This window comes from Euprymna scolopes, chromosome 32, assembly GCF_053919585.1.
Source record: "Euprymna scolopes isolate OS-2025 chromosome 32, ASM5391958v1, whole genome shotgun sequence".
In the NCBI taxonomy this organism is placed as follows: Eukaryota; Metazoa; Mollusca; class Cephalopoda; order Sepiida; family Sepiolidae; genus Euprymna; species Euprymna scolopes.
Window position 1 is genome coordinate 24,620,001 of NC_136513.1, and position 20,000 is coordinate 24,640,000.

A 20,000-nucleotide genomic window follows, 5' to 3' on the forward strand; every position below is an offset into this window, starting at 1 on the left:
TTTTTTTTTTTACGCTAATTTTTATTTTTTAAATAAACAATATTTATTTTTTTCAAATTGAGAGGCCGAGATTTGGGGAAATAAAATAATTTGTTGATATATTTCATTTACATTGCCTTCTTTCTTTAGTAAACATTTACTATTAAAACAAAACAGGCACTTACTATAAAACATTATTTAAAAAATACAAATAACAATAAACAACTACTTTTTAAAATTTAACTTGAGGGAACTTTTTTCTTTTAGTGTTGACTTATATTTCTCCTAATGTAACATCGCGCGGACGAGTGTACAGAAATCATTAGGGAATTAAATCACTGGTAGGGAAAAGTAAGACTAAAAAGAAGATCACGTTAGAAACGAGGAAAACGTTCGAGATCACCTGAAAGGTGTGAATGATGTCTAAGAAGACGATCACGTAAAGGAAGTGGCAGCGGTAATTAGAGAATGAGGAAATAAATGTCGTTCTACAACAAAACAAGCGGGTTGAATTTCTTTTTTATTCCGTGTCTTCTTTGCGACTGAGGCTACAACATGTTGGTTCTCGGACAACATTACACTAAGTGTAAAAATTACACTTATTTATTTTTTGCAAAAGTTTTACGCGAAAAATAATGCATTATTAGTCATTTATCGAGCACTAGCGAGTGGTACCCGGCGTTGACCGGGTGTTTGGATGTGTGTGTGTGGAAACTCCGGGGGGGGTAAAAAAACAGTAAGTATGAGGATCGAACCCGAACCGTTGAGGCAAAGTTGTAAATCAAAGTGTGAAAAAAAAACAAAAAACGTGCGACGTTAACCATTTCCCCACCGCGAGATGCTAACGGAAACACGTTTGAATTTATTTAATTACTTGGATTTGGCAGGTGCCCGTTTTAATGAGTTAATGAGGTCAAGTTTGACTGCGGGATGGTATTCATTTACTGTGGAAGATGTTATAGGAAAAAGACTAACCCACATGCGGCGAGCGACAAATGTTCAATATTTATCTTCCCGAAATCGAGCAAATTAAATAGACAGGCGAGCTTCGTTGTTAACTGTGAGATATTACGATTTATATGTGATATAAAAAGTTTTAAAAAGTTTTGAAGCGAGCGACCACTTCTCTGAAAAAAGCCTTTTGTAGACATACAGAAAAAAGCGAACACACATACATACATTTTCCCTTTTATATTTATAGATTAATTTATCATTGCTCAATCTTTCATACTAAAGTTTGTTGTGGAGAAATATTAAAACTGATGCGTGTAGCTATCTACGTATTAATTCTTGGTTGTTGGTCCTCCGACAAAAGGACGGTGGATTTCTAAATTCACCCTTCTCCGTTCGTCCGTTCGCACTTTTCTCAATAACTACGCCTTAGAATTTTTTGGAATTTTGCACAGACATTAAACACGATAGGAGTAAAAACGCAATAGAATGAATTTTCCGGGAAAACTCCGCCCCCCTACAGGTGCCTTTTGGATTAAAATGGCTAAAATTGACAGTTTTGTTCTTATAAAAAAAATTGATTCCTTGAATTTTTATAAAACTTTCTGAAAAGTTGTAACTAACTGATTTCTATATAATTGTGTTTGTCTATACTTCGCGATAACTCTTGGGTGTGCCCTAGGGACTCTTTTAGTGCTAATAAAACACCCCCAATTTTTTGGACTATTTCACCATATTTTACTAAAATTTTCTACGTATGTCTATTTAGCAGTTTCGCATGATGCTGAACTCAAATTTAAATAGGTTAAGGTTTTGGGGGCTAAATGGGGGGGGGGAAAGGCAAATGGACTTAGTCATATCTTTTTTTTTTTTTTTGCATAGTGCAGAACTCAAAATTGCATGTACTGCCTGAAACTGCACCGTGTGTTCATTTTTCACCAGGATTTAATGTCCCTTGTAAGCATTTGGATGCTAAATAGGAGGGGGAGGGCACATGCCTAACATAGTCATTTTTATGCCTCATTCACTGTGCACTCACGGGGAACCGTGCATACTTCACTTGTTTTTATCGAGATAGCTGTTTAGGATAAGCCGTTTAAGTATGCTAATAAATAAGCTTATGAAGAAGTCTCTAAAAGCCAAGTACAGCTCAGGAAATTTTCGTTGTGGAAACGTTTACAAAAGATAAAAGTTATATGACTGCCGCCATGCAACCTGGGATCGTCACTCAGACAGAGCTCAATAGTCTTAGGTGACTGTTTCTCTATGAGAAAGATTTGTTTTCTCAACCACACGTAGATAGAGTATTGTAACCTGGGTTTTTCGACATCAAAGCCTTCTGAGTCTTGACCATTTTTAAAGGTTTCTTACCTTGTTGATGTCGGTATGTTGCAGATACTATACCGTTACAGGAGCTCCACTCACCAAGGCTTTGCTTTCTCTTTTAGAAAAGGTAGTATTTTTAGGCTAATTGTATGAGGCGATCGTGCCGAGTAATCTCAACTGGTCTGCCGAGGAATTTAGTTTCAGACTAGAGTGCTCGTCCACTATGGCGCTGACCGTTCAATCTCACTTTTCGACTCTTGTGTCACGTTTTCCCGTTGCTGGAGAGGAGATAAATAATATTTTCAACAAGAGCTACACCAGCATTCTAAGAGACGGAAAATTTGACAAAAAAATTGCGGCTAGGATGATTACCGGTCATATTGCCTTCGGGACGAAATCCTGGACTCTGTGTGTTGTACGACGTGTCTTTAATAAATTCCCAGATTTTTATTTGTACAGACATTTATAACTATCGTAGGCTCTTGAAAATTCAATTTCTATACATCTTATGAGATGAGTAACTAACTTTTATGATTTCAGGTTCAAATGAACAGTTCAGCAGGAATTGCAATACACCCTATTAAATGACTGATTTTGAAAGTTGGTTAATTTAAAAAAATGCCATCTGGACGTAAGGACCCTTTAGAATAACGATATGCAATAAAATTCTGTGTTAAACTTGGAAAAATGCAGCAGAAACGTATCGAATGCTTCACACTACTGTGAACCATCTTGCATGAATCGAGCATCAGTTTCTGAATGGCATAAGTGATTCAAGGAAGGCAGGGAGTCTATGAGGGATGATGAAAGGTGCGGGAGGATTAAGTAAGTTAGAACACACGAGGTGACTTGCCAAATAATGTATTTCATGGATAAGGACGTAGTTTGCCTATAGGAACAATAAGTGCACAGTTTGATGTCAGTGTGGGAACTGCTTACTTATTTGCGAATAAGTGAAGATGAGGATATTTGCGCGAATGCAGCAGTCAACAACTTCATCCTCATCAAGAAAATAAATCACCCTTTCTATAGTCCAGACCCTGCTCGCTGTGACATGTGGTTATTCCATAATAAGCTTAAGCGACACTTTAGAGACTGTCGTTATGAGACAAGTGGGTTGATGAAAGAGGTTGTGAAAGGAGTTATTAACAGACTCACACAACAAGAGGACTTCCATAGCGCCTTCTAGAAATTTTTGTAACTGTACAACAAGTGCCTTGCAGCCGGAGATGATTACTTCGAAGGGGACTCGCGTTTCATGTGTGTACAACTAATAAAAGTGCCACATGAAAAAAGTCTGGGAACTTATTGAACGAACCTCGTACTAGCGAAAACATTCGTCACAAAATTAAAAAGATGTGTGGCGTATGTTCGATTGGTCACTTAAACCCACTTACGAAGCTATGCACGAGGATAGTATGATATTGGGAAAATAGAACGTGAGCTAGGCACAGGGTGGGATTTGCAATCATCTGCGAAGGTGCAGGGAATAATCATTATCAATCACCCTGTTGAATTATCTCAGGGCGTTCAAGTCTATCTTTTCAATATGACCATCTCTTAATCTATCTCTTTCTACATCTCTCCATATATATATATATATATATATATATATATATATATATATATATATATATACTAGCAGGGGTGCCCGGCGTTGCTCGATGTTTGGAGGTGTATGCTGTGCAAAAAAAGCAAAAAAACAAAAAAATGGTTAATTTTTTAAAACTTTGACCCCTAATATGACCCCTTAAAATTTATTGTTTCGGGCTCAAATCACTTTATTAAGTTAGATCCATGTTCAAGGAACCTATATCTAACATTTCAAGTGTCTAGACCCAAAATTCTCGGAGGAGTTTGGTAGAGTTCTTAAAGGTCAAATCGTTGAAATTTGACCCCTTAACAGCCAAATTTCTGGCTGACACCCGTCACATCGATTTTCCCAAATCTCAGTACCCGGTATTTCAAATGTCGAGTCTATAGACTAAAAATTGACAGAGTTATTGCGTAGGGAAATGTACACAGACAGACAGACACACAGACACGTTCACTTTTATAGATATATAGATATATATAATGAAATAAAAGGAGATATAGTGTTTACCTTATGTAAGCAATAGTAAACTTCAGTCTAATATAAGTGCCAATATTTATATATAGATATTTAACCCTAATTAAATTTAAAAAAAATCTCAATAAACGCACAATAGAGAGTAGAGCTTATTATAAGAGAAAATAAATTAAAACTATATGTTAAAATTAAGAATCAGATTTATTGTGCGAATGAATACTCAAAAAAAAAACAGTTTACACATTCCTTATTCGCGGAGTTTCAAAGAATGTTATTCTTGCTATTCTTTTCCTAAGAGGACAGAAAGAAATCAGCAAATTATATTTGTAACAATGCTAGAATTTGCTGGTTACGGCATTAGATGAAACAGCAATTTATTATAGTCATAAAAGACAAAGATGTACGCTTCTTTAAAAACAACGAGTGAAAATGTGGGAAATGTAAAAAAAAATAATAAAAACAAACCGATAAAGCATAACATTACAATTTGCATTAAGACTCTTTCAAAAGTAATCCGGAAGACGAAAATAATTCCTTAGAAAGAATCAAATCCAAATTTGATTTCAGTTGGAAACAAATAGTCCGCTTGGAAAATTTTCAACGCTGCTGAAATGATGGAAATTGTTTTTGCGAATAGTGCAGTCGTACAAAATAGGTTGATCCCCAGTTGAGTGGATTCGAGAAATTAGATGGACAGGCTAACCAAAATGTCACCTCTCATCGTTGGCTTAATTTATTTTCTATAGAGTAATTTCTGAAGGAAATATTGAGAAAGGGGAGTCAGTGTAATGCAAAGCAAGAGCCACATCTGAGAAATTTTAGCACTAACAGGATGAAATAAATTATAATATGCAATGTTTAGAATAGAGCAACATACCATTTTATAGATACATATACGTACATTCAACAGACGAGGGCTTTGCGACAGAGTGTAAATTTTATACCAATCGCTGTGCTCTCTTCTGGCATTACTACGTCGCGCTAAGGTATGCTTCTTCGCAGCTATAGAACGTCTAGCCTCCCAGGTTTTCCCTTCTCGAAATGTGTTTAATTATGGCTAACTATCTTAGGCGCATCTACCGGGGAATGTCGACGAGGATGCTTGAGCATGTCTTGTAGGCCAGAACGTTCTACCTTTTGGACGCTGGCTTTTCACTCCCAAGTTTCCAACCATGTCAGATTTTCCCGCGGCGAGAGGGAGATGAATAACATCTTATATCGTTGTGTGAAACTTAAGCAGAACATACCGACAGAGCCCCGATTGAATATTCCAGGACGCATCGCGAAGACGGTAAGTATCGAAGTCCTCTTGACGTTTCAACTTACTCACCATTAAGCTACCAAAAGTCCGGGGAGTGAAAGAAGGAGGGGGTGGGTATTGGGAATCGGCCGAGTGCGAAATTAAAATATAACGCGTAAACGCGAACAAATCTGAAAAATGCAAAACACCAAAATAAATAAATAAATGCATAAATAAACATGAATATAAACAAAAAGAACAACACGTATAAAAATAAATAAAATCGTTAAGTACCGGAAATACTTGGAAAGCAACCATATGTCCACCAGGAAGACAGGGTTGCCTGAATATGTAAGCGCATGACGTCACCGGATGAAATAAGCGGTCCAACAAAAGCAGGCCTCGCTGAAGAAAAACAAACAAACAACAACAACAACAACAACAACAACAACGACAACGACAACGACAACAACGACAACAACGACAACAACGACAACGAAAACAACAACAAAAATAAATAAAAAATAGAAAAAGAAAAGAAAACGTGCTGACCCGGCTATCATCCACCCATGGACGGGGGGGGGGGATTTCAATAGCCTGGTTTATTTTCTAGATCTTGTATTTTATTCCAAAATGAATAGATAAATAAATAAATAAATAAAAACAAAAAAAAAAAGGAAGGACCTTTACAAAGGGCCTAAAGAATAGAGATTCATGATAAAAAAAGAAAAGGGGGTCTTAAAAATGACTCACTATGCCCGGACGTTAGTATGTATGTAAGTTTAATGAGCATGTCTCTTGAAATACAAGTTCGTTGCTGCGTTTCTCCATTTAAAATTTCTTTCTTCTCTTTTTATTTCTTTTTAACTGGCCTTTTTGGTCAAGATCAAAGTGTAGCATCTGTTCTTCAGATGCTGCACTTCCATTTCTTGTTCTCTTTCGGTGGAGGAGAAATCCTTCACGACTGAGACAATTTTTATTTTTGTACCTTTTCTCCACGTTAAAAAACGACCCTGGTGTCTAACTCTGTCCCGTGGGGAGGCATAGTAAATAGGTACACACAGATACACACGCACACACACACACACATACACACACACACACACACACACACACACACACACACACACACACATATATATATATATATATATATATATATATATATATATATATATATATATATGCTTGGACATCGACTCTATATATTTAAACTTACCATCGCCTGACGCCGTTTGCTGTATATTTTAGTTTTCACTTTTACTTCTCATTTTCGCTCCTTCGCACTTTAACTCAGCACCTGAAGATGATTCGTGGACGAATCGAAAACGTTCGTGACAGCAACAATTATGGAACTTTTATTAATATTTTTGATTTTGATAAAAAAAGATTATACGGAAAATCGAAACATTAAAAAAGAACAATAAAGGAAAGTTTCTCCGTTGCATTTAATAATATTTCCTTGAATGTGTGTGTGTATATATATATATATATATATATATATATATATATATATATATATATATATATATATATATATATGTATGTATGTATGTATGTATGTAAGTATGTATATCAGAATACAAATTGAAGACGGTAAAAATATATTTCACACGAATTTATTGTTCGACAACATACCCAAATAAGATTTATTAAAATTTCCTTAATACACGGAGTTTCAAAGAAATGCCTTCTTCTCATCAGAGAAAATATATTAGCAAATAAATAATATAGTGGAGCTATGAATTTGCTGGTACTGGCATTAACTGAAACAGGATTGCCTAAAAGCTTGTCATAAATTCAAAAAATAAAACTTTTTGTGCAAAAAGTTCATAAAATGGCGTAAGAATTTAAATAGTAATAGAGTGAATTAAAAGTTAATGACTAAAAAAAACAAACAGATGAAACGATATAGATCTGTCAAATATTATCAATACGAGAATATAATAAGAAGGATCCGGAATTATAGTAAACTCTAATTAATGTCTAAAATGTGTGTAGTAATTATATATATATATATATATATATATATATATATATATATATATATATATATATATATATATATATAAAATTACTATATATATATATATATATATATATATATATATATATATATATATATATATATATAGACATAGATGCAGATACATTATAAAATTATTACGAGCATTTTGTATGGGACGATCTCAATATTTTTCCCGATTCCGATATAATTACCGATTTAGTACTGAATTCCCGATTCCGATACAATTACCGATTCCGATTCTTCATAAATATCTAAATATTTAACTATAAAAGTGTTTACTGCAAAAGAACATCTCAAATATCTCGACATTTGCTCAAACGTAAAATATATATTTGTTAAGTGGTGGTCTAGAGATCTTAGTCTTACTGAAAATTTAAATCAATTAATATTTATTATCAAATAAAAAAGATAATTTAAGGAATCGTTGTTGGCATTGGAAATAAGCCAAAAAATGTTCGACTCCGATACCGATTCCGATGCCTCTAAAAGCTCCGATTTCTCCGATTCCGATTAATCGCCCCAACATTATATTAAATGAGGTACAATCACGTTGACTCACCGGTTCTGTCAGATCACCGAAGTTAAGCAATGACGAGCCTGTCCAGTACAGGATGGGTGACTATTTCGGAACGCGAGGCGCTGTATGTATCACGCCGTGACATAGGCATTTCCAGGTTGGTATCTGAGGAAACGCCCAGTTTAATTCACTGGATGAGGGGCACCTCAGTCGTCGTTAAGGTACGTATTTAGGAGAAGAAAAAAAATCTGAGGTCTACTGCCTGTTCTGTCTTGTGACAGTCATTGTACCGACATAGATTAGCAGTTGTATTAAAAAGTGTGGTTGGTTCTACACAAAAAACTTCGCTACTATAAAATAATACATCTGTATGGATTTCCAAGCAATCTAGTTGTTTGGCGGAGCTCATACACCGAAATCGACGAGAGTGGTCATCATATACAACATCTAAAGTATAGTAAAAATTTAGCTTAAGAATATTTAAATTGGAAATGAAGAAAGTATTTTGAAGCTAACTTTTTCCCACTAGTCATACTTTATTGTTTTTCTTCTTTTTTTTTCAATGTATTTACTTTTGTATACAATATCTCTTTTGATAATGTTCAACAGTGCGCCCTTTTCCATATTAAATTCCATTCGAATATCCTAGCTGAATATTCTGGTTGTGTTTATTAGCGTCTCTAGATTCTTCTTGGTTTTTAGCAAATAGTTTTAATCATCCATGTACATTAGGTGGTTCATTCTTTCATCTGTATTAGTGAACTTTGCATTTTCTTAGTATATTTTTAAGGGACTATATGACTATGATAAACGGTGGTGGTAATCTGCCTGGAAGATACTTCTTTGTATTTTAACTTCAGTTATGTATTGTACCTCAATTGTCTATTCAAGTCTCCATGTGCAAATTGTATTTTCAATCAAATTGATAATCTTGCACATTTTGTACATTCTCTGGCTTTCGATTATCTATGCTTCCAGGATCCTGTCATACGCTTTTTTTGTGGGCGATCTATGACATGGCTACGTTCTTTTTTTCTATATTTTACCTCCTTCAGGTTCTTGTGGTCTATATGTAGTAGGCCACGTTCTTTTATTGCATTAATCCCAAACAAGGCACTATGCCATGTTGATGTAGGCGGCCACTACCTGGGAGATACTTGCAAGGATACTATGGCAGCAAGATGTATATAGAAATGTGTGATGGATCAAATATTTTTGATCCAGTTTAAAATATTTGCAATACGAAAAGTGTTTACATAAACAAAATACTTTGAAATTTAGTAAGCAAAAAAAGTCGCAATTAATTGTCAGTTTTAATATTTATATTTAACAACAAAGTAGTATCCTTTTTACCAAAGATATAACAAAGAAAAGTTTTGGATATATACATATAAAACACGTATAGCGGAGCAGAAAGTGAGTGTCGTGGATTAGGATTTGGACCTAGATGTTTGATCCCAACGACTTACATCCGAGGATGCTTTCAATATGTATAGAAAATCGATAATGGAAATACATTACTAAAGAAGGAAATCCGATTTGAACAAAATTAACACTTTCATATAACCTGACACTACAACTAAATATGAAAAAGTTTTATCACCGCACAAGCAGAAAATAAACCGTAGATTATTTTACAAGGCAGGGACGCGCTTGAAATAATTGTTAATTTTTAAATCATAATGGAACTTTTATACTTATGTACGTTTAACTTTAATTCCCTTGTTTATATAAAATTAATTTCATAAAATTAAGAGTTGCTTCTTTGATAAGACAGGGGCGCGTTCGAAATAAATGTTTCTGTTTAGAACACAATTAAACCATGATACTTGACTTTTACGCTTTGAATTTTAAGTCACGAAATTATTTTCAGATAATTTTATAAAATCAACATTAGATTCTTTACAGTGCAATGTAGATTATAAAAAAAAAATCTGATTAAAGAAAGAAGTCTCATTTTGACCAAAACTAACACCTTACAAATCCTAACACCAAAATTTCGTTTGAGAAGTTTTAGCACTGTACAATAAGAAGGGGGAAAGGTATAAAACGAATAGTGGGTTCTTTAATAAGATAGGGGCGGATTTGAAACCAATGTTTCTTTTAAGAGCACAACTGGACCCTCAGAGTTGTATGTTAAACTTTAACTCAAGCCTTGATGTAAAGAAAATTTTATAAAATTAGCAGTAACTTCTTTGATAAGACCGGGACGCGTTCGAAATGAATGTTTCTGTTTGGGGAATAAGTGAAGCATTATACTTGATTTTTGCATTTTAAACTTTAATATACGCCATAATTCGCCGATATTAATAGCAGTATAGTATATATAAACGTGAACGTGTCTGTCTGTGTCTCTGTGTCTGTCTGTCTGTGTACATTTCCCTACGCAATAACTCTGTAAATCATAAGTTTACATACTCGAAATTTGATATACAGGGTACTGAGGTTTGGGAAAATCTTAGTAATAAGTTTTCGGCCAGAAATTATGCTATTAAGGGGTCAAATTCAACGAGTTGACCTTTGAGCACTCTATCGAACTCCTCCGAAAATTTTGGGGTATAAACAATTAAAATTGTAGATATATGTACCTTGGACATGGATCTAACTTAATAAATTGATTTGAGCCCAAATCAATAAATGTTAATGGGTCATAATAGGGGTCAAAGTTATAAAAAAAATCGCCTTTTATTTGCTTAACATACACCTCCAAACACCCGGGCAACGCCGAACTGAAATGCTAGTACACACACACACACGCATATATATATACATATATATATGCGTGTGTGTATGTGTGTGTTTAAAAATAAATAGGCGTATACATATATAGAAAATAATGAGAAATATTATTAGTAGTGATAATAGTAGTAGTACTATTATGTCCTCTGATATTGTGTGTTGCTCAAGTTAGATATAGATTCAAAGATCAGTCGATAGAATGCTACCAACGCAACCTTACAATGTTTGGTAGACTGCAGTCTTACCAAGACTTCTACGGTGAAGCGATCTGAATCGAAAATAAAAAGAACCCCGACTATGATTAAGGCGAAATCTGAATAAAGAGGGGAGGGGCTCAAAGACTAAATTTAATCTTACTTTAGCAGTAAGAGAAGCGAGGAGACTTGATCCTGAGTGATATTTAATTCTGTTGTTTCGTTGTGAAGCTTCTATAAAAAAACGAATTTACACTGTACCAGGACGAACATGTTACGTAGTGGTATGGTATAACAGTTTATATTCAATGTTCATGTAATCGAGTGTATATAATATTGTTTCTCGTTGTCATCTAATGCTTCCTAATTGTTTATTAGGTATGTGTGCATGTGACATAAAATAGAATTTAACATATGACATTTAATACACAAATAAGGGCGAGATACAGTCTTAGGTGTATTATCTTGCCAATAGAACACCATACCTTCATTCGCCCGTGTCTTGTTCGATGAATTGGCCAAGCTAAAATCGAAGTTCCTTTCAAGGAATAGACTAGTAACTGGGGTAGTATTTTCAAACAACTTTATTCGACGGATGCTTTCCATACTGGAAGGCTGGACGCTTTTCTGTTATACTTCCCTTGTGCTCAGGCCGTTTTTTTTTGTTTTTTTTTTACATAGGCATTACCACTTATCAAGGCCAAAAGGCCACTCGAGGATAACGGTTAAAGAGTGTACAGTAGAAATTGGACAATATAGTAATCGTTAGTAATGGAAATTCGGTAAATTTGTTAACTGATATGAAACGGTTCATCAAAAACTTGTTTACGTTAGACTTGAAGACAACCATATTGTAGTAAGCTGGAAAGCAGGAAAACGGAAGACAATTTCCATGGGCGTGCAGTTCTAAGAAAGAAGCTAGGCTCATGAAATCTACGTTTACGTTTAGGCACATATAAAGATAGGGAAGGGAATTATTTATAGTGTTTTCAGCTAGACGAGTGTTTCTTGTAAAATTGGCGAGAGGGACCATAGATTTGAGCTCAGCCGAGCACTTGCCATGAAAATAACGATAAAGCAGAGACAAACTCGCAACATCTCTTCTGTGAAAAAGATATTGCAGGGAAGAGAATAGGACATCTCCTACGAGGCTACGAAGTCTATTTTGAACTCTATTAAGGCAGGAAAAGTCCTTTCTAGACGATCCTGTCCAAATGTGGCAACAGTATTCCATCGTTTGGCGTATCTGGCTCTTATAAAGATAGAAAATTGCATCAGCAGTGAGATATCTACTGAATCGATAGAAGGATCCACCATTTTTTCCAGCGGCCTTGGCACCGGATTAAATGTATGTGTTCCGTGCTGTCTCTCCGCGACTTCTCCACTGAACTTCTGTCCCGAACTTTGAGTCAAAACTTGTGACCGACTTTTCGTTTTACGTCACTCCACGAAAATCTGGATTATGCAACACTACCTTTCGAAGGGTTTTCACTCCAGCTACGCAAATGAATTATATATTTTTTTGTTTTTTGTTTTTTTATTGCTGACTTCAAGAAAATCAGCGTTCTCAGGGCAGTTTTTTAGATTGACAGTATTTCCAGTTTTAAAGCAGCCTTTAAAAAACCTTTAAATTATACGTGGATGTAAATAATTTTGGCATGTTTCTTTACATGGACCGTTGAACACTTCTATTTTCTTTGCGAAAAAATAGAGTCGATTTGCTTTGCTATATAGTAATTATTACCTTCGTTTTTCTGTGGTCTTTTGCTCGTTATTATATTTTTGCCACTTTTTATTTTATTTTATTTAAATTGAAGATCAGAGGTTATATCAGATGAAATATTATGCTGATAAAATCCAAGAAAAGTCTAGAATATTAAAATAATACATTTCATTGCTTTCTTAACTTCCTTATTTGTTTTTGCTTTCTTTCTTTATTCAGCTTGTTTTTGATATATTATTTTCTAGCCTGGGTTCCCGGTGTTGCCCGGGTATTTGCAGGTATGTGTGGAGCAAAAAAAAAAAAAAGAAAAGAAAAAGAAAAAAAAAACTGTAGTTGGCAGGCTCACTCGAACCCGTGACACAAAGGCGGAAAAGAAAGTGGAGGTGTGTGCAAGGATGTTGGTTGAGCAAAAATGTAAAATAAAATAAAAATTAGGAGTAGAAAGCAGGTTGAAACCCGTAACGCGGTAGAGAAAAAAGAAGTGAAAAAAAAACAAAAAAAACAACAACTACAAAACAAAACGATCTTATCGAAATGCCAACCGTGGTTGTGACGTCACAGGCCGTAAAAAACGTCTTTTAACCGACATCGTTGACGCGAGATTTGAATGACTTGCAAAAATGTCAGCGAAAAAACCGACCCTCGTGTAGAAAACTGTCCAGTTGAGGATTAAGGAATTAATGTTTTGGGGCAATTTTTCGATATCTGCCGTCCGACGAGTTGAGATTGAAAGGGATACCGATCTCGTCCCCTCTGTCGAAAATCCGCCTCCTCTGTTGAAAGTTTTAGGCAGACATACATACATACATACATACATACATACATACATGCATACATATACACATACATACATTTAAACAGACGGGTGAGATTTATATAATAGATATTTGTTTTTCATTTGTACATTTTCATATATTTTGTCTAATCAGATAAAAAAAAAAAAATTAAAAGCATTACTTAAAATACACGATGTAAGAATTCCTGTGAATTTCTTTCATCAATACCCCGCGCATATGCCTCCCTGATCCCATATTTGGAAGCTTAACATTTTTTTTTTATCGCTTAACAATCTATTTTGGCATGAATTATATTTGGAATAATTAATTTAAAACGTTGCGACTTAAGCGTCTGTATATTTTCAGGGCTTATCCGAGATTTAAAAAAAAAAACAATTTGAAAAAGTAAAACTTTAATTAAATGTGACACGATAAGCACAACATCGTTTAATAGAATTATAAGAAAATAATGGCGATCTAAGCATAATGTGTTCCAGAAAAAAAATATCTGTTATAAGCTACAGGCACTGAATTTATTTTAAACATGAGACTTGCAACTTACTTCCTATAATCATACACGTTCATTCAGAAAGAATAGTTGGAAACGACTTATATACCATACAATACGCCCATGTAATCCCTACGGACATCTACCTGGAAAGTGCTGCTGTGAAACCTGACGTAGTTATATGGAATAAGTCAGAAAGAGTAGCAGCCTTGGTTAAAATGAGTGGCCTCAATGATGGAGGTCTGAGCAGAGCCGAAAGAGAGAAACAGACCAAATATCAAGGTCTCATGTATGATATGAAAGGACACTGGAATCTTGGAGACATCAATCATACACGTTATTATAGGGGTTTCAGGTCTTATGAAGAAGGACCTGGGGTCCTATTAAACTAATATTCATGGTCAACCAAATGCAAAAGAGATACAGACAATTGCACTTATTTCTGTTGTATTAAATGCTAGCTTTTTTTTTTTTTTTTTCTCGTCCATAAATGTTTATTTATCTACCGAGTTGATTGCAAAAATAGATTACCTAATTGTACTCATTTTTAGTTCGTGGGAGGGGAATCTATCACCATACTTTCCCTTAAACAGGTCCGTTGGACTTTTATTAAGTACAATACTTAATAGTTATTTTTTTTATTTTTTATTTTTTTTTTTAATGGAGAGTAGAAAACGCATTGTGGATGCGTTATCGGCAGCTCCTGTTACTCTCGCTTCTTCTTATTTGTCCCTCAGTCCTCATTTTTAAATGAGTGATTTTTCTGACAAAGGGAGAAGAAAAAGCTGTTTTCTAGGTTGGCAGTATTTTTGCGCGAACAGTTGGCAGAGTTGGTGGAAATTTTCTGTTTCTATGTCTATCCTTGTAGCCATGTCACTAGTAAGGGTGCTGGAGGTAAACGTTTTGTCTGGGCTGACGTTATCCGCTTGATAGTCAGGGACCCGAACCTTGGATTAACCACTAAGGAGGCTGTCCTATCAGCAGGTGCAAAGTACTGGGGCTGCTGTATTGCCATTTGGTGAATGGAATCTGGACCATGCAGTAGCTTCTGGTGGGGCCTCTCGATGCCATACTAGTGGGTAATTGTTACGGCTTTACCTTATCATGTGGTACAAAAAAAAAAAATTCTTCGTTTTTTTTTCTCTCTTAGTTTCCCCTCTCTGTCCTGCTCTAAGTAAATCTGTCGACCTAGTCCACAAATTCCAAAATTTCATCATGACAAGTTTCAAGAAAAAATACACGATTAAACCCGGTTCTCCAACTTCCAACGTAGACCCCTACTACCATGTCTCCTTCTCCAACATCAGGGGTCTACGTTCTAACCTTCCAGAGGTTGAAACCCAATTACAGGAGACTAAACCAGACCTTTTATTTTTAGTGAAACTGGCATTGGACAGGCTATTTCCCTAGATGAGTTTGCAATTACAGGATACTCTAACTTTACTTCTAAATCTGACCCCCAAGATCGCCATTGGCATGGAATATGTGCCTATATTAAAGATAGCTTTCCATGTGGGAGGGACATCTCCAGGGAAGATCCTAACTTACCCTATATGTGCTTCCAAGTTGCTTTAGCTCACACTACTGCATTTATATTTACTCTCTATCGCCCCCACAACAGCGGAGTTACTATCTTTCAAAGCTTATCTGAGAAAATTGACCAAGTCCTTTCTACTTATCCTTCAGCTAACATTCACGTATGTGGAGACTTCAATGTTCACAACGTCGAATGGTTGACCCACTCAAACAAGACCGATGATGAGGGGAGGTTCTGTCATGATTTCTTCATTGCCTATGACCTCACTCAGATTGTTCAGGAACCTACCCGTGTGCCCGATAATGACGGCCAGTATGCGAGCCTACTAGACCTTTTTCTCACAACTTGCCCTGAACTATGTTCAGTTTCTGTTCTGTCGCCTCTTGGATCTTCCGACCACTCTGTTGTATCAATTAAGATAAAAATGAAATGTAATAAGTCCCCAGACGTACCACTTCATCGTACAGTATATCGATACACTAAGGCTGACTGGGATAGCTTCCGTACATTTATATCTGATCTACCTCTGCATTCCATGTTTAAAAAGGATGTGTCCTCTATAGTATTAGACCTAACTGAATGGTTAATTGTAGGTATTGACCATTTCATACCCTCTAAAAAGTTTCAGCAAAAACCTAACAGCCAGCCATGGTTCTCTCCAGAATGTGCTGCTGCCATTGCGCACAGAAATCACTTTTTCCACTGCTTCAAACGTAATAGATGTATGGAAACTAAAGCCGTTTTCAGGACTGCCAGCAACCATTGTAAGAAAGTAATAAGGAACGCAAGAGAGTTGTATGCTCAATCTGTTAAGTCCAAAGTAGCTGAGCAGCGGCTTGGTTCCCACCAGTTTTGGCAAATAGCAAACAGAATCCTGAACAGAAGCGTGTGCTCCATCCCAACTATTATCAATGGACCTGAGGTAATCTCGTCAGCATCAGACAAAGCCAAACTCTTTGTCAAGAACTTTGCAGCTAATTCTACCCTTTGCGACCAAGACCGCCAACCCCCAATATTTCCTCCTGTATCAGAAAACACGCTATGTGATATACGTATATCTGTACGTGATGTTGCCAAGCTAATCAAAAACCTTGATTCCAGTAAAGCAACTGGCCCTGATGGTATTCCAATTATAGTACTCAAAACACTTCAACCTGAACTAGCGCCCATACTTACAAAACTGTTTAAACGTTGTCTTAAGGAGAATAGTTTCCCATCTCCCTGGAAAATCTCATCAGTATGCCCTGTATTTAAGAATTCAGGTGATCGCTCATCCCCCTCTCAGTACAGGCCAATAAGTCTCCTGTGCGTCATGAGTAAGTTGCTAGAATCTGTGTTAAATACAGAAGTAATCAAACATCTCAACAAAAATAACCTTCTTAGTGACACTCAATATGGTTTCCGTTCTGCTAGATCTACAGCAGATGTCCTTACAGTTATATCGCATAGGATTAGCAAATCTCTCGACGGTGGCAATCTTTCTAGGGCAATTGCTCTTGACATATCTAAAGCCTTTGATAGGGTATGGCATAAAGGTTTACTTCATAAGATCGCTAGCTATGGTATAGCTGGAAAAGTCTTCTCAATTATTAAATCATTTCTTTCTGATAGGTTCATAAGAGTAGTAGTTGAGGGGCAAAAATCAGAAGCTCACAGTATTAATGCCGGTGTCCCTCAGGGATCCATCCTTGGCCCAACTCTTTTCCTGATCTACATTAATGATCTTCCAAATCATATCCTTACATCATTTGTAGACATTTATGCTGACGACACTACCATTTATGGTACCACATCTAAGACAGTAAATGAGCAAGTTCTCTCCAATTCTCTCTCCTCTGATCTTGAGCACGTAGTACAATGGGGAAAGGAGTGGCTGGTTACTTTTAATGCATCTAAAACCAAGCTTCTCTCTTTACATCATCAACATTCTAATCCACATTTGTCATCAATTGAAATGAATGGCTCTCGTCTTCAGGAGGCCTCAAGTTTTGACAAGCTTCTGGGCTTGACCATTACTCCTGATCTTAAATGGAACACGTATATCAAATCTGTTGCCAAGGCCGCTGGAAAAATGGTGGGATCTTTCTATCGATCCAGTAGATACCTCACTGCTGATGCTATTCTCTATCTATATAAGAGCCAGGTACGTCCAAGGATGGAATACTGTTGCCACATCTGGGCAGGAGCTGCTAGAAAGGGGTTGTCCTGCCTTGATAGAGTTCAAAATAGACTTCGTAGCCTCGTAGGAGATGTCCTTTTCTCCTCCTTACAACCTCTATGTCACAGAAGAGATGTTGCGAGTTTGTCTCTGATGTATCGTTATTTTCATGGAAAGTGTTCAACTGAGCTTCAATCTATGGTCCCCCCTCGCCAAACTTTCACAAGAAACACTCGTCTAGCTGTAAACACTATCAATAATTTCCCCCACTCTTTATCTGTGCCTAAACCTAAACGTAGATTCCATGAACAAAGCTTCTTTCTTAGAACTGCACGCCTGTGGAATTGTCTTCCGTTTTCCTGCTTTCCGGCTGACTACAATATGGTTGTGTTCAAGTCTAAAGTAAATAAGTTCTTGATGAGCCGTTCCATATAAGTTATTAAATTTACCAAATTTTCATTACTAATGATTACTATATTGACCAACTTCTACTGTACACTCTTTAACCCTTATCCTTGAGTGGCCTCTGGGCCTTGATAATGTGGTGATGCCTTTGTAAAAAAAAAAAAAAAAAAAACAGCGAGGAAACTAAAAAAGCTCTCGGTTGGTTTCAATAAAAAAGAAGGGCAATGTTGGCAGCTGGTTTGGCTGCCCCATACAAAGCGTTTCAATCTCCAAAGAAAGGAAATGAATATATATATATATATATATATATATATATATATATATATATATATATATATATATACTAGACTACCAGTGACCCGTTGGGTCAGTATGTTATATTAGCTATGGAATTCATGTATGAACGTGACACTTGTGACGTAAAGAAAATATTTTTTTGACATTACAGAAACATTTCTATGAATGTATATTAAAATAAAAAAAGAATATAGATAGATTTCTATAAGTCGTTCTGTTTATTATAATTGATTATTTTAGAAAAAAAAATTACAGTTACTGAATTATACGTGGTTTACCCTACTTATAGGTAAATGTGCACTAAACAGATACCATAATACTTATTATAGTTAAATTCAAATTTTGATATATCTGATTTTTTTTTACATCGTTCATTTCTGTATTACGTTTAATTTATTTTAAACCCAACTCTTTCCATGTTAAATAATAATTTCGAAATAATAACTTTAATACATCATCGTCCCAATTGTTTTTTTTTTCATAATGATCACCACTTATCAAGGCCCGGAATCCATTCAGGGATAAGGGTTATTGCAAGTACATTAAGTTAGTGTGGAGATTTGATGAAGTGGTTAATTAAGGGGGCGATTCATTAGGAATTTGTTAACGTTGGACTTGAAGACATCCAAGTTGTAGTCCGGTGGTAAGCAGGTAGACGGAACAGAGTTCCACATGCGCGCGTTTTGGTTTAGGTACAGATTTGATTTAGCCACGGATTTAAACCCCGCTCTTCCCATGCTAAATAATAATTTCGAAATAACAACGTTAATATTTCAGCGTCCCAATTGTTCTTATGTTATATATTTTCGCGTTTAAATTATCCAAATTAACAATTGTTAATACTGTCTGCTTTTCTTTTACATCGTTAATTTCTGTATTACGTTTAAGTTATTTTAAACCCCACTCTTCCCGTGTTAAATAATAATTTCGAAATAATAACGTTAATATTTCAGTGCACAGATCAAAATCTGCAAAAGAAGCGATTTTGTGTTTATTTGTTTACGTTGTTATGAGTTAATGTTTATGCGCGCCTGCGCAACCGGATGTCGTAAACCGGAAAGTGGGTTACATAAATCGTTACAAGGTCATTTTAGTTTTATATATATATATATATATATATATTCATGAGTTAACGCTTCTTGTTAACACAATATTGCATGTACGAAATTGCAGAAGAACACTAAGTGTAATTTATATATATATATATATATATATATATATATATATATATATATATATATATATATCCTTAGTCGACATTGTTTAATACCAGTTGCAAGTGAAGTGTACGTACAGGACGACTGAAAACAAATGCCGAGAAAAGCGGAGAACACATAACGTGCCTAGAATTCTCAAATGGTGACCCATCTGCTACTTACCAAACTCAACGTTGCTTAACTTTGGTTATCTGGCGATAACCGGTGTGTGAACGTAACTCTGCCGTATATGCGCGATTATGCCGATGTGGTTGGAGGTTGCGCACTTCTACCACAAAAATTTCACGCGTAGGCACCCCTCCGTGGGTATCTATAGTCTGTCAAAGACCGAAG